This window comes from Hirundo rustica, chromosome 13, assembly GCF_015227805.2.
Source record: "Hirundo rustica isolate bHirRus1 chromosome 13, bHirRus1.pri.v3, whole genome shotgun sequence".
In the NCBI taxonomy this organism is placed as follows: Eukaryota; Metazoa; Chordata; class Aves; order Passeriformes; family Hirundinidae; genus Hirundo; species Hirundo rustica.
The window spans coordinates 4,626,162-4,643,388 of record NC_053462.1 but is presented as its reverse complement, the minus strand read 5'-3'; the positions used below and the strand labels follow the sequence as shown (position 1 = coordinate 4,643,388).

General features: G+C 38.6%; 1 long non-coding RNA gene across 3 annotated transcripts in view; it reads right to left on the bottom strand.

Annotated features, from left to right (window-relative positions):
• LOC120758980 (uncharacterized) overlaps positions 1-17,227 on the bottom strand; it is a 133,518-nt gene that overhangs the window by 97,100 nt on the left and 19,191 nt on the right. For all 3 annotated transcript variants that reach the window (XR_009208309.1, XR_005703083.1, XR_005703082.2), the window contains exon 2: positions 7,184-7,247. This is a non-coding gene — a long non-coding RNA (uncharacterized LOC120758980). The remainder of the gene's footprint in view (positions 1-7,183; positions 7,248-17,227) is intronic.

Sequence of the window (17,227 nt, the reverse complement as noted above, 5' to 3'; positions counted from 1 at the left end):
TTAAGAGAGTCCTTCAGAAGAAAGGTTTAACTAATTCCATAGTTACTTTTGAAATTAAATTCCTACTTACCAAAAAATTAAACAAATAATATTTTCCATGCAATCACAGCACAAAGGCAACATGGAAGACATAAATGAGAAATCTGTGAAAAGCTTCTTCAGGTATGTGATGATATGTCAACAGGCACAAATTGAAGAAGGACATAAAGAATTGAGAGCCATTATTCTGATTTGACTGATTCTAATGAAATCACATGTTTAGCCTAAAAGTGTTCCTCAGTATGATACTTTCATAACAGCTGATGTCTTGGCATTGTTTGAGGAAGTTTCTTTTAAAGGAAAAAGGTTTTCCCAGTTCACTATAACAAAAAATTCAAAACTCAGACCTCATTAAAATGTTAACTACTTCAGAAGTCACAGAAAAGACAGAAGAACCATTGCTTACTTAACTACTTCTTCCCCCAATTCTATTAAAAACAGAATCCAGTTTTTTAAAAAACTAGCTGTCTTAATAAGCCAAATGATGTGTAAATTATGCTGCGCTGTAACATCAACAGATTTGTAATTCTAAACTAGAGCTAAGTAAGGGACAACAGACTGCTGACATCCTCTTTAGTAAGAATATGGGAGTACTACCAGAACCATTTACACGGAGCGAGAAAACAGAGCTGCCACCGAAGAAAGAACAGAACACAATGAACACGGAAAAAACATAAAACCATGTGAATGACAAAATGCATTTCCCCAGCTGGTTAACATCAAGAAACCACTGCAAGGTACGCAATGTGTTTGGCTTTGAAATCATTCATGGAGGGATGGTACTTATCTTAGGCTCAACTACCAGAATCAGTCAAGCTCTTGCTATTATCAGCTCTGGTGCACTAAATACTTGGAGTCCTCTGACTCAAGCCTCAAAACAGTCAGCGTATTACCAAAAAATGAGTATCCGAGCTGAGCAAAAGCCAGACTCTTTGCCTAAAGAAAGTTCTCTATAAAAATAAGACCCTCTCTGGTCTGCTCGCATATTCATCTTTTGTTTTTAGTAGTCACTGTCATCTGTTTCCTGTTCCAAAACAGCCATTTTGCACAGAAACTCTGGAAGGTTATCTAAAGGGGTTGAGTGGAGCAAGTTTGGTGGCTCGGCAGCATAAATTCAGAAGGGTTTAACAGAGAGGGAAAATGATCCCTCACCATTAAATTCAAACTACCTCAGAATTCAACCTCTTATCCCATAGTTAATCTCACTGGTTTAGTACTCTTGGTAAAAGATGAGGGCTGAGGAAAAAGAGGTGATGCTCACAAGTAATGTCTCTGCATAATCACAGGGAATAGTGATTCATTTACTGTATTTGTTGCTTCTGTTTTTCCCACACTATAGAGGAAAAGGATTATTCCTGCTCCTCTTAGGTGATACTGATTTTCTTACTAAGGGGAGCCAAGGACTTCTTCCATAAGGATGTGGAAACAACCCAGAGCAGGCAAGCACAAAGTCAACATTGACAGTTCCTCAGGACTGGAAGAGCTGACAAAGGTAAGTGAACCAGAAGGCTGAGGGATTTCGATTAGCAGGGGACAATTTTGGGTCACTTATTCTGAGAATCCAAAATCTGTGGAACGGAATCAGTAATATATGTCTTACTGCCTGCAAGACAACTGTACGTACTAAAGTCACTGGTTTATAATACAAACCCCAAGCCCTTTCCAGTCAGACCCCTCCAGCACTGAGGGTGATTGTGCTGGAAGCAGAGGACATCCACCTCTGTGCCAGCCCTCAATACTGTGGCATGTGCTGGCTCAGCACTGCTATCTCAGCCTGAATTGGTAATAGACAGACATAAAACCCCTAACCCTTAATGAAGTGAAATAATGTGATTTGCTGAAAATGCTGGGCCTTCTTTTTTTATTGGTACTATTTGAAAGGAAGTAACAGATGTAGGTCAGCTTATGAACATAACAGATGAACAGCATTTCACTGCCTCGCACTGGTCAAAGCTAAAATGCTCTGCTGGGACTCTGCTACCTGCAAGTTTGCAACATCTTACTCATTTCAAACTATGGTTTCCACTTCAGTACGTTCATGATAGAAGGTTTGTCATTATATAAATTCATGGGTCAGCTGGGCATGAAAAACCTATGTACATTGTCTTAGGTGTTTCAAGATTTGAAAGTTTCAGTTCTCACTAACAAGCCCAATTTAAATGAATCAGATCTTATTAGCAATTTCGTGCCATGGTGATATCCCCTCGTGAATGAGGTCATAGCTCCAGAAGTACTCGTACAGGGAAGTTCACTGCCAGATCCTGCATTAAGAAATGGAATATTCCTGCATCAGCTTCCAAAGACATTCCAAAGCTTCCTGACTTGATAGAAACCTGATGATCTGCTGTTTTGAAGACTTGACCCAAAAGCCATCTCCTAGCAAATTCCTAGACAAAGTCACTATATCAAAACTAAAGTTAAAAGCATTTTGTTTGCTGATACCTACCCAAAGATACAACATTAATTTTAGCTGAAAATATTCCTCAGCCTCTTCAGGAAGCTGTTCTTGCTTTCTCATTTTTCAGTCCAATGATTTACTCACATAACAAAAATCTTTACATTTATGTTATGAGCTTCTGTAAGCAGGAAGAGAAAAAAAAAGATTTTATCTAGTTAATCCACTGAATGATTTTTTTTTTATCTGAGTCTCAGAATCACCCTCCTTGCTACCTAGACAGCAAATTGCTACAGCTTTACTCCCAATAGATCCTGGTTAAGAATCAAAAGTCCTCCTACAACATCCTGCAAGTACATGTTTACGGTTGAACAGGTTACTAGTTCCACCCATGGCAGACTTGTCCACCTGAAGGGAAGCCAATGCACTTTATTGTTTATTTATAGGTGTTAGACTGGATTTCTGGTGCACATATTGTGATCAGGAACAAATGATGAAGAAGGAGGTTTAGGCTGAACCTAAGAGGAGCAATGTCAAGTCGTCTTCTAGACTTCTGTCCCACCTACATCTTTCCTTAGGCTGTTTCTACATCACCTTACCTCAAGCTGAGAAAGTACATAAGAGATTGACAAAGATAAAGTAAAAAACATTCTAAAAAACTGTCTGGTGTTTTGTATCAAACACATCAAAATCCCACTTCATGCCCACGGAAATGTACAGTCTTCAAAAGCCCTGTACACTTACCCATGCTTTATGACCCTGTACCTCAGAGATCAAGGGCATAAGAGGATACAAAGCTATATATTTATGAATCCATCATGTGTCAGCTTTTTCTTTTTCCTCCTTTTTCTTCTCTCTTTTTGTGAGGGATCAGGCAGGTTTTCTGGGGAGGCAGATATTAGTAACAATGCCCCGAGGGCTAAATAATGATGTTGAGGGGGAAAAGTTGGGTCAACCTGCATAGTTTCATATGGCCTTAGTGACCAGTGTAGAGCTGATCACCACAGCTAATGATTACGTGGAGGAAAAATTCCCTCAGTGCTCCGTAAGTAAATAGAAAATGCTAACCTTAGCATATTCAAAGGAGCATTTTAGCATGCAGTCATTAAGTTATCTCTTGGTTATTTATTTCTTCTGCTTGTTATTAGCTGTGTGAAGAATATTATTCTAATTATGTCAGCCCAATCAGCAGTATTGCATGTCCAGGCTCATTTCCATTAGTTTGAGCTTTGTCTTTCACACTGTGATACTAATTCAATGAGACATCAAACATTTAAATCGACCCAGGACGCCGAGGTCAGGCAGTTTTGCCCTTCCACTCTATTAGCACTCGAGTGTAATTGTGTTTGTCACTCCCCGCATGACTAATAGTATCAGGGTGACTATCAGAGCACAAATGAGCAATGCACTAATATATTATTTTGTTCTATAATATCAATATGTGTTTATTCAGTGGTTGTGTTAGCCAAGTTGAAATGTTCGCCTTAATACAGTAACCATAAACTGTTCACTTAAGCAGGGGCACTCACTCATACAATTACTTTACAGCAATAGAATTTTTACTTTGCAGCAATAGAATTTTGCTTAAGTGGGAAAAATGAAAAAAACACCTCAGTTTAAAAATAAACTTTCAGAGATGCAGCAAACCTCAATTTGGCCTAAAAGCATCAGGAAAAATATGCATAGTTCATACAAGAGCATATAAAACAATTTGCAGTGTATAAATATAAATGTATTATGAAATATATGTAATCAGAGAGTGCATATACCACCGAAGCAATTTAAAAGCAGTTTGCATCTTTAAGAATGATTGCTAAAAAACTTTAAAGCAGCAGACCTTGAACTAGAATATTTAGATACCCAAAGAAAAGGAAACCAAGGGATTTCCTTTACATCACTGCAATGATGCAATCCTTTATGGAATTTCAGCATGTGGCAGACTTGAGAGATTCAGGTAACTGCCAGCTGATGCTGTTCATGTACTTAAAGCTATAAATTTGCCTTAATAAGTTCCTGAAAGGGAGACACGATTAATTCCCTCAAAACTTACATAAATAGGGGAAAAGAAGGGGGGAAAAGACTAATTATGAATTCAGCACATCTGATAATTATCAAATCTGATAATTTCAGGAAAAAAAGAAATTCTGTCTTCTTAGTGCAATAAAACCTCTGAGTATTTTAAATGCTGCATCATTAACAGATGGTTTCAGAATAACTATCAGTGTCCTTATGCATTTTCTTTTCTAGTTCATGTTTCAAAACAAGGTAAAATTTATTCTTTCTGCTTTCTAGGGCAGAACTTGCTCCAGCTCCAGGGAAAGTTAGTTTTTGCCTACAGCATTTGTGCTTTTGCACTTTCCTTCTCTAGTGCAGAGGAAAGAACACACAACACCTTTTGTCTCAGCTTTAAAAATGCCAACAGTAAAAAGTATTTCTTCACAGCAGCATAATGTAATCAGCTCATTCAAGGTTAGATATGGAAACGGGAGCTTGATTTCTTAATTGAACAAATACAATTCGCTTCTCAATAATATACAGTCATTTTCAACATTTGTAATTTATAAATAAACTTCATAAAAATAATCCAAACTTTTCTCATTTTAAATCACATCCATTAAAATAAGAACAGAAGCACAAAACTCACACAACCAGTCAACTCTGAGAGCCATCTGCCAAAGTTCTGGGGTACTTTCCTGCCTGCCACCGGTATGTGCAACCCTTCCTCCAGGCAAGGTCTCAACATTTGTTGAACTTAAAAATACGTTGTTTGGATTCATTAGAGGTAACATGCTAAAATCTCGCAGATTAGAATACAGACTCTGAATATTGAGATGAAATTATCACCATCATTGTCTGCCTCCCCCAGGAACGTACACTGTGTTTACTCACATTTGCCTGTAACGCAACTTGAAGTACAGGTAAGGCTCTTCCATGGAAAGGTATTCCAGCTCACATCACATCTTGTTTTAGAAGGAAATCTTTGCCCCATGACATTAACCAGACCTAAGTAACTTCTGACATTTCAGACTGAATAAAATCCACTCAGTAAAATTCACTTCAGCATGACAAGTTAGAACCAACAAAGCAAACTTGCACAGTGCACCTGATCCAATCCTTTTTCTTTCCATGTGGTTTTATTCCTGACTTTTCTTCAGCAAAGATACAAGACACCCAGCAAACCCCACCATATTTTCTTCTGACTTCAGGCCAGAATACAGAGATTTAGAAATGGCTTCAAGCTCCAGGAGTGGTACCTGAGCTGAACTTTTAAAGGTTTATACATCACTGAGCATTAGTGATCTGTGCCCTCTTTACATTGTTAGCTTGTGATGAATCTGTAGCAGACCAAATTTGGCATCATGCCCAGTCTAACTTATATATCTTCTCCAAATCATAAACTTCCTAAACTAATGCTTCCTGTGCAAAGATATTGGGAAGAGGATAAATCTTCAGCCATAGCAGGCTGTTAAGATTCATTGAGTTTGCATGGGTTAACTGAAAAAAATGGTTCTTATAAATATAGATCAAAGAAAAAAGTACATTTTAGTAGTTTTTTGTTCACCTTTCCCTATTTGAACAATGTCTCAAGAGAGCAAACACATCTAACTTCACATCACATATTTATTAACTTCCCTAATTTGTGCAGCAACACTCCTTCTCATTTATACCTCAGACAAAAATTACATTTTTATTCAATCTTCACAAGTTTCTCAAAAAAAAAAAAAAAAAAAAAAAAAAAAAAAAAAAAAAATCACCCCCCACCCTGCTACCTTTTGTGGAAGACACAACAGACAGGACAGCTACTTTCGGGCCTTCCTAAGAGTAGAAACCTCAAAGTATTAACCCCCTTGACAATGATTTACAACATAGCCTTGGACAAATTACTGAAAGTATCTTTGTATGTCCCTGATCTCTGTGTGTCAAAGATATGCTATAAAGCCACCAACTGAAACTCCAGAGCTGTGTTTATCTACAGTATCCTTATTCCTCTACCATGCAGCAAATGTTTGTGTTTCTTTTTGTGCCCTTCCCAATTAGAGTTTTATGTATTTCTAATGAGTAAAATTAGCTTTCTTTGCTTTGAGTTTAACTTCAAAGTTTTCTTCTTTTTTAATCTTTGTCTGTGACAAGTAATTACTATATATGGTAGAGTTGGTGCATGTTTTTCTATCAAAATATTTATTTTGATAAAAAAACAAGGAAAGTGTGGGTGGCAGGAAAAAAATGCATTTTCTTCCCAACTCTAATTATATATGTATATAGACATATATGTGAAGAGTAAATGTACTGTTTTGCATACTTTGTTTTTGCCTACCCATCCATGGTAATTAAACCCATGTGTATTATATTTATTCCCCTGAGTTCAACCCTCCCTTTTGACAAATCAAATGATTAAACATATACTTTACTTCTAACAAGACTCTATGCAAGGCTAAACTGCTGCCACTTAGTTGCAAGAGCTTTGCTTTTTCTAATAAACAAAAAAATGTGTCTATTCCCCACGCCCGTTGATAAGCAGCAGCCCAGAACTTACAATATTTTGCTTCCTCTGGGGAGGGCATTGCCCTTCATTCTGCAATGAAACCTCTGTGTGTCAGCCCATGGAACACTGGCTGCTCCTAAGGCAGTCACACCAGCATTTTCAGGGGGATGCAGACACCCTCACTGCATCCAGAAGACCAAGAAGCAGTGATCTCACGCAGTAAAATCAGAGCACAAAAGAAACTGTTGCCATTGGAGAGGCCTTACCTCAGCAGAGGAAGCAGCTCTGCAGACTCCCCACCCTGGACAGCACAGGCGGCCTCGGGGTTTCCTGTCAAAGAACAGTGGAAGGTTAATAACAGAATTTCCTGCTCAGGCCTCAGTATATTTCATTGATTTCAGTTTCCATAACATTGGTTACTAATTCCTTAACTTTTTGGAAAAGAAGATGCTTAGGTCAAACAGTCATTTGACTGGTCGATCAGCTAGAGTACTCGGATTCCAAATCTGCGGTGCTTCTGTAAGTTCTGCAAATGGATTATGCAAGTATGTCATGTTTGGAAACAGGCTTTTAAAGAAAATTCACCGTGATTCTAGAGAGAAACAAAAGAGTCTCAATAGCAAATGAAATGCCATTTCAGAGTAAAACACGGCCCATGGGATCAAGAGTATGAACTGGTACTTGAGCTAACATTGAGGACTCTGAGCAACCAGTGCAAGTGCCAGCAGGAGTGATGGTGCAACTCTCGTCCACCAAAAAAACAAGGAAATGTTTGCTCCCATCACAGATAACCAAAGCTAATGGTAAAAAAAACCCTAGAGTTTTTTTTGAAAATTCCTCATAAGAACAACAGTGGTTATAACAAAGTATCCAAAAATCTGTATATTCTTCTTGTTAATTGGTAAGACAGGCTGTGGAGGGAGCTCACATACTTTAAACATTGCAAATTGGCAGACTCTTGTGCTAGCCAGAGAATGAAAGCTTAACTTCAGGCACTCATCCTGTAAGACCTTTCCTTCCAAGAACAGAGTAAATGAGGGGGGTGAAGGGAGCTGGACAGAACAGACAATTTAAATATTCACTGCACTCCCTATTTTATTGGGAAGTGGCTCTCCTCCTTTCTAGACTTTCTCTCATTTTCACATAGGGTCAAGACCTGAAGACTCTCTGTAACTTACTCATGACAGGTAAAATATTGGCAGTCCAGCTGACCAAGAAATTCTTATGAGTAAAGCAGCAATACTACACCCAGGCCCAAACAGAACTCAAGTTCTGCTGCTTCTGCAATTCATCAGTATCCCATAGGGGGCTTGGGAGAAGTTTACATGTGAACTATTCTCAAATTCCACAACTTTTAGAAGAGGACATATTTTAGATTTGGAGAAGATGACAGCTCATTTGAAAGATAGATATAGACACATGTTAGAGGAAAGCCAATGTGCTGCAGAAAGAAAATGGCAAGTGCTTTTGAAGTAGTAATTTAGGAATTTAAAATTCAGAAGTCTCAGGTAATTTCCTTATTACAATCTGCCAGAAAAAATCCATGCTTTAAATCATTTACTAATAGTTTTCTGGTTAGTTTCTAATACAGATTAGAATGCATTACTATAAAATGCCACTAACTACAGCTTTGAAACTCAATATCCATAAATTTATATATATACATCTGTAAGACAGGATAGGTTTACCTCCTTAAAGTGAAACACACAGGTGTGACACCTCAAAAGGATTTGCCTTTATTTACCAGACAAAAATTACAAACACATCACACTTGCAGTAGTGGCCCTGATTCCACTTCATGTGAGATATGTTGTCCCTTTGTTTGCTGCTGACAAGCGTAAAGAGCCACTTTCACTGCAGATAATAATGGTTAATTTATCACACAGAGCAGTGGCTGACCTCTGTGCGTCCCTGGCCCTCCATCACCTTCACACCTGCTCAAGCTAATTGTTAGAGCCAAGTGTAAATGAAAATCAACTGGGCTAATAATGAATGGAGGCCATTACTCGCAACAGCACATTGCTTTACAAAGGTTTATCAAGTTGCGATATAACGGGTCCCTTAGTCACAGCTCCCTGTTTTATAAATGACAATACAGCAAATTCTTCAGGCCAGAAGAGAAAAGCAGGCAGTAAGGCGAAACACCTCTGTTTGCCACTGCTTTTGTAGACCCTTAGCACAGCAAATAAGATCCAGACGCAGGAAAAGGCAAGCCAGAAATCCTGGTTCATAAAGCAATGCAAGTATTTTTTAAACTCTGAAACAGGATAAAGTGTTTTTTTCATTTTACATGGTCTCTTAAGATTCATGGGTGCGAGTATACAAACTAATGAACAGGCAAAAATCCATTGCTGAATAGGAAGGAATTAGGTGAAAATCCAACCCATAAGTCACATTAGAGATTTTCCCTTTAAAGTGCACGAGACAATCCACCACTTCAAAAACTAAAATATCAAGAAACTTTCCCTTGCTCAAAACAAATCATAGAACTCACTATTTTTTTAATGAATCCTACATTTTCATCCAGTTATCTTCAGACAATAAGAACAGAAATAATGAAAATATCACAAATACTCATTCTCACACAATTAAAAAATTGTAGCATTTAGGGGGTGGAAGGTTTTGTATAAATTCAAAACTGAGAATATAGAAGATATAAAGACATAAGAGCTACTAAATTCTCTCAAAGATCCCACCTCTATAATTGTTTTCTCATACAAAAAGAATTGTGAGGCCATCAGTGCATTTTATGTATCTCCTCCAACACCCCCAAGAAAAAAAAAGACAGCAGTTAAATCAGAATCATACAACAGATAAATAAACAGCTTGATAAAGATTAAATCAAAACCCAAAACCAAATAAAATTCCACTTCCAGCTTCTTATCCACGTTCAGATTATTTTTCAAGCAAAAATTCAGGACCTACAGACAGTGAACACTGTGTAAACAAGCTTTAAACACATCTGAACTGGGTCCTGCTGCCTTCAGCGATTTACTAGAAGAAAAGCAAATACCTGTTTTTCTCTAAGACTCTCATTACTCCTCTGTACACATCACCACAATTTTGACTTTTGCTCATTGGAAAGGAACATAAAGTATGTATTAAAATTGTTCATAATCTGATAAAATAATTTTATTTACCCAGTGGAATAATTTTTATTAAAAACAAATCCATACTCAGCCTTCCCACAGAGTGGTCATAAAAGCAGAACTTCTGATCAAGTCAAAAGCATTTTTTCATAAAAAGCTAATAAAAAGAATGAAAACGTGCATAATATGTTCTACCATATATACTGTATTAACAATCTACTAGATGCCTTCAAATTACTGAAATAAAGTGCTTTCTTGCATGGATCTACAGGACAGAATCCAACATCTATACAAATAAATAAAAGAGCTGCAGTTATTGAACATCACATTGCTTGTGGCAGGGCAAGTGCCATAAAAAGAGGAAATGAAAACTTGAAGGGGTGACACAGACTTGGGACAACTGAAAAGGTCAGCAAAACTGCTGAAAGTTCATGCACACAATCTGGAAGAAAACTGTACATGTACATATTTCACAGGTTCACAGTGCTATCCTGATTCTCCAGAATTATTTACTAAAGTTGCTTGACTTACACTTTTTGTCCCTATTATATTTTCTCTCATTTTTCAATCCTCATAAACACAGAGCCAGCATGGAATTGTGCAATGCAAGTGTGGCTCTCTATTGTATTGCAAGGCAAGGATAAGAGAGAAAATTCCTCTGGTATAACCTGGGTATAGCTGGAGCACATTCAGTCTTAACAGAGTTCCTGAGATCTCATTACACTCAAAAACCTCTCAACAACGTGCAAAATGAAAACCCAGACAGTGGTTCCATTTTCCTTAAGGGGAAAATACTTTTCCGTATGTGCCAGTCTTATGAAAAAAACTGTAATTCATCTTGCCCTTCTCATGGTCAGGCTTGTTTTATGGCACAACATTGTACACTACACTAGTTAGTGCTGGATGTGCCATACATTCACAGATCTGTACCTTTTACCCTGAAATACACGTGTGTATTTCTGAATAAGTACTGAGCTATCTTCTGTCTTTTCCAAGAGTACTTAAAAGACTAAGGAAATGTAAATACATGGAACTGTAAAAAATGCCCAGTCAGAATGCAAAACACTCACTTGTGTGCAATCAAAAGACATTTCTTTCCAATACAAAGATCTCAAAACATTTTTCAGAGTAAGAGCAGGTCTTTCTAAGAGCATTTGAGCAACTGTCTCATGAGAGACTTGATTCTCCTCATGGAGCCTGTTTAGAGGTAAAACCACAGACTCCCAACCAGTCTATAAACCAAGCACTGCAAAATATGAACTTCAGTTCAGCACCACTTTCCCGGTAATTATCATACTGACTGGCAGATGAAATATTTGCCTCAGAAGTGGTGTACTCCCTTCCCATCCTTTCCCACCCCTCAACGCAGAGATACTGTTATCTGAAAGGGTGTTCTGGAGCAAAAAGTTCTCAGCATCTCTATCTCCCCTTGCCTCCTCCCCAGCTCAGTTCAAAAAGAGTCTCTCCTCAGCATTCTCTGCCTCCTCTGCTCATGCTCTGGCAGCAGTGCTGAGCATGGAGGAAGATTCCAAGTTCATCCATGGAAGTATTTTTCCAGACATTTTTCCAGGAAGACACCCAGACCAGATGAGGGTAGGTGAGTAGAGCAGAAATATTCTTCTGCACAAGTGCCTAGGGCACTTCAAATACTACAGCAGGCATTCCATCTGTCCGTGACTTAGAAAAGGAAAATGTGCCGGAGTAAAGGAGTCTAATAAAGCAAGTACTGTGCTCATACTAGCAAACATTCTGTATTATACTCCAAGAGCAAGATCGTTCTGAATATATAACTTGATTGTATTTTTAACTTTTATACCCATTAAAACTTCAAAGTATTTTATGAATAGAAAATTTATGCTACATGTCCCATGAAGCTCTGCTAACCCTTTGGAGAACTAATCATCCCACTAAACAGAATTTTCCCTCTCAGTAATATTTAATACAGTAGAGAAGCTGATTGTGATAGCAAAAATATGTTTTAGTTTCCTAAAAGGAAAAACCCTCAAAAAGTCCAGGCTTGAGCAACTGTTTTCCTACACAATCAAGTTAAAAAGACAGAGAATAAAGCTTAAAGCAAAGTCCTATTTAAATAGCACTGCATACTCTCATATTAGTGAAAAAATGTGTACTTGGAAGAGAGGAACAAACCAATCATATAGATAATACAGTTCAAGGCGAGCACGTGATTCATTAATGGTAGGGGTATTCAGTAAATCCAGTTAAGGAAAGCAGCCAAAACCAGTTGATGTGATCAGAATGCTCTCCCCATCTATTAGGCATACAACATTTAAGAAAATTTACAAGCAGCAACATTAACTACTGTTCCCAGCCTTTACAATTTGCACAATGAACTCAGTCTTCAACAGACAGAATAATTATGCTAATAGAAGAAAAACTTTCCAAAAAAAAGGCAGTCAAATCTAAGAGACCTGTCAATGTCAGTGTCATCAGTGGAGTGATAACTAGTAAAGAGCAGATATCAAAGGCTGTCTTTTTCTTCCCCTCCATGCTCTGTTCTGTTTGAGCCCATGGTGGTCACAGCTCCTTTAACAATATTTATAATGAAGGAACAACGTTGGAGATGTCAACCCTGATTATTCATAAAGGCTCCTCCTGCCCAGCTCTCCCCTTAGGCTAACTGTAAAAGTACCTGATTCCCAATTCTCAAACACAAAAGCGCACAGAGCTTGAAAGCTGAGCTGACTAATAAAGTTTGCATATCCCTAAGAACAAGAGCACACAATGAAGAAGAAAAGGAATGGCAAGATTAAACAAAAACAGTAAGCTTGGATGGGAAATAATAAAAATTTAAAGAGGGAAGAACTTAGATACCCCTCTACCCCCCCATACTCCTGTTCATTTACATTTCAGTATGTCCTAAGAAGCATCTGTTTTATCTCCTGACTGCTGCATCAAGGTATAACATACACCACAAAACTAAAGTCACAGTTTGGAGCTGGAACGATGAGAGGTTTTGAGCAATGTAACTTCTAGGTCATGAAACTTCAGCTCAGGAGGAATCTAGAACAAGGGATAAGACTGAACCAGTAACCCACTCTGGGTTACTGTTTCACTTTGGACCTTTATTGTACATAAAACACACATGAATATGAATTGAAACATCATCCTTACTGTAGGTACCATGAGTTGGACTTGTCTGCTGTAGAGCCTTGATGCATTTCTGAGCACTTGCCTAACAATAGTAGCTCAGAACTAGACTGTCAGAGATTTTTTTCTTATTCACACACTGGACTAAAAGAAAACAAGGCCATGTTTGTTCCTCTGCTCTGCCTTGCTCACATTATGACTGACTGCTGGAAAGGACAGGGGCCTCATGCCCAGCACAGGGCAAGAAGGAAAATCAGGACAAGGAGTCCATGCTACCCCAAGCAGGCAGCAAGCTGCAGGAATAGAGGTCTCTTCACTGCTCCTTTCTGGAGGCTGACTGACACCAACAGCTCTGCCTCACTCTCTCAGAGGCTTGCCTGGTCATAAGAGAGGGCAGGAACTGCAGAGGCTGCCACCTCCTGCTGTGAAGAAGTGTGAGGCTGTTAGACTCCACTAAGTTGCCTAAGGCAGAAAGCAGTAACAGAAACACCGTATCTCAAGAAAGCTACAGGGGCGCTCTACGGTGGGAATAACAAAAGTACAGAATCATCCAATAGAGAGTTTGAAGAAGATGCTGGAAGAACATTCTAAACTGGAGTTATGGAGATGACATGATCTTTGCAGAGCTCCTTTCCTGCTGGATACTTCCATGGTAGAGTGATTTCAGGGCTGAGCAGGCACAGGTTGCCCACATGCCCACAGAACTGCTGACACATTCTCCCAACTGGCAGAGCCACATGGAACACTATCTGAGACAATATGTCCTTCCTGAGTCCAATGGACTGAACACCTTCTATCCATCTGCAACTGCTAATGAAAAGCATGCCTGTAAATAATAAATGCGAATTAAATTCATTTTATTTAATCTTTAACAAAAATTGCATTTCTTTCACCTCACTTTCATAGACTGGAACAGTAATGGAAAATGTGAGAAAACTATATTAGCAGCATAACACTTGCAAATAACATTCCAAACTCTATAAACTATAAAGTGTGAACAAAAAGGAAACAATGAAGCAGAAGGAAAGATACATTCAGCAGTAATATTTTAAAACAACTGTCACTGTACAAGTCCACTAGATTTTTTTTTTTTTAAATCACATGTGCGCTACACAACCCGTTATAAAGCAATGACATAGGACTGGCATAGCTGGTTAATCATACAGAGTACCCAAAATATCCCACAGAAGGCAACAAGGAAAAAGCTGATCCATGTAACTTTCTCAGAGCATTTGAAAGCAGCTACCCCCACTCAGTAGACAGGCTGTACTTACATAACATCCATAGCAATGGATCCATGTACAGATGTGCCATCCCAGTGGGAGTGGCAGAATACGTTACCACCAGCCAGGTTACACCTTGCCAAGAAAAGCAACTGAGCTTTACAAATACAAGGGATAGCCGTGACAAATTAAGCTGAGTTAAAACTTGTAGCAACTGCATAGGCTCTAGACAGACCGAAAAAAACACGCATTTTCATTAAGAAATTCACATTATCCACAACAATTTTAGTAGACTGTAATAGTCTCTCTAGAACAACTGCAATAGTCCTTAACAGCAGCAATGAAAGATGTGCTCTCTTAGTGCAACTGCAGACGTTTTCCTTTTTGTAAGACTCTTCCAGTCTATGACAGGAAATGGGCCAGGCCTATCTCAGCTTATTTTGGCAACACACACGCGTGTCCTTGTGCACCTTTTCTTGGAAGGATTAAAAAGAGGAAACATTTCAGACTACCACAGCCTAGACTAGGTTTTTTCTTACCCTTACAGCTCAAGTTATGCCACCTCAGGTGACAGGAAAGTCATAGTACTGTCTCTGGGACTCAGGATTTTTGCCTTTATACCAGCATTGTCTTGCCTTGGTTTACTGTAAATCCCACAAGGAGAAGGATGATCCTGTGGGCGGTTTACCCACAGAGGGCATATTCTCTGTTGAGATATGCAAGGCAGGATTTCAAAAGGTCAAACAGAACATTCCTCAGAAATGTGGTTCACTTCGATCCTTGTTTGCAAACAGGTTAAGAAAAACTGACTTTCCTTCCAATAGTTTGGGATGTTTTATGGCTTTGAAATGTGATAGCTAGTCACTCTCAGACTTTCAAATTCTGCCCATTGACTGCTCTACATATAGTGGAAGCTAAAAAAAAAGCATTTTATTTTCTGAGATACTTCTATAACAACCACGCTAACCTGATCTAACTAAGAGATGGCTCCAAGAACAACTTAAGTATTGAGAAGTCCATAAAGTTTAGAAACTGGTGAAGAGTCTCAATTATACATGATCCAAATCAAACTATTTCTGCTTAGGATCAAAATCATCCATTTAAAAAATCCCAGTTCTATCATTCTAGAAGTTTTTCTTGAATCACAAGGGTCTTCCACATTTAGCTATTGCAGGAGTTACAGACCTTTGTCTAGCTAGACAAGCAGCTGTGTCATTACTCAGTGACGTGCAGGTGTTTACAATGTCACTATCCTCCTCTGCTGAATTTTATTAATGAACCTTTGTCATCTGGAAACATAACAGAACACATTCACCTCACCTCATTCACTCTCATGACCTCAGTGTGATTCTAGGAGTAATGTGTTTAGCCCAGTATTCATGATACACATCTCATCTCCAGCAAGAGGGCAGCGCATGGAGTGATGAGGGAGGGACAGCACCTGACTCAGCTCAGTAGCCATAAGGCCATGGCCTTCTTACTAATTAGCGTGATTTCAAAAATAATTGGCCTTCTTGACTATGCCACAGTGCATCAAATGAAGTTGAGCACTAAGAAAGTGGCACAGTAAACTCATTACTGTGTACTCATTCACTGCCAAATTGTTAAAAGAGGTCATTTAAAAGGTCAAAAGTGATACTACACTACATGAGAGCTTTAATCTGAACATATAAAAATTGGCAGCACCTAATTATGAAACCAGAATTAATAGGGAGATGGTTCAGAAAAAGAAGATAAGCACAATACAGTCAGAGAGGAGTCATTAACCAAAACAGTCATATATCTTGGAACAAGGCAGCCCTACCTTTCTAGTCATTGTAGAGTACTGCTCATGAATTTTATAGTGTACCTCACTAGCCATTCACTGCACTGAGACCTGGAGCCTCTGCAACCTAAGCAGAGATAAGGATGCTAAATCCCCCTCTTCTGACATGGTGAGGCACCTTACTTTAGAGCAGGATGAACTCACAGTCCAGCTCTCCTGACTGGAGTCTTAAGACTCCATCCATAGCTCACAACAGTCCTTGACAAAATCTGTCAGCAGCTTTTGGTTTGCAAATGAGCTTTTTAGGAGAATTCTGGTAGAAGTAAACACCTCATGCTTGCTCCAGTTTTTAAACATAAGAAAAAACCCCTTCAATTTATAAAACAAACTTACAAATCTCTTAGCCTTTTTCACCTTTCTACCACTGTTTACCAGGAGCATCTTTAAAAAAGCACTACCCAGAGAAAGCAGGAGCTGTCTTTGGTGAACAGGGGCCAGCTGTTTTTCCAGGTGGTTTGTGTTTGAATAGATTGTCATTCCTACTGAAAGCATTTCCAGCCTTAGATTCACACCCACAGCAATGCAAGGCTGCCCCTTAACCATCACATTGGAATTTCTCATTCCACCAGCAAAGTTGCACTTTGCATCTGACCACCCAGAACATTTAATCAAACTCCCACTAGGAGTCAAGTACAGGTCCAGAAACTCATGGCAAACTTCAGCAGGGAAATGAAGTAAATTTTTAAAACGCTAATTTCCCAGCCAGTCACTGTTGGTAAACTTAGCTTTATAGCATCTGCAGCCAAACATGCAGACATATGTGACTGGAGAAGCCAGCTCTTCATTTCCTAAACCACACATTCAATTTAGATTTAATAAGACAGTAATTGCACATTAAGTACTCATTGATTACCTAAAATACATTTATTAAGAAATAACAGCTATGTTACGCATCTCTTAGATACTCACATATCTATTACAAAGCTGTTAAACAGCAATAAATGTTTATCTAAAAAATTAGCATTCGGCGAACATAAAATACACATCCTATTAAATCCAAGAGAAATACACATTCAAGACAATTAAAGCCCCTGTCTAGTTGCCTCAGTTCTTCTGAGAAATGCT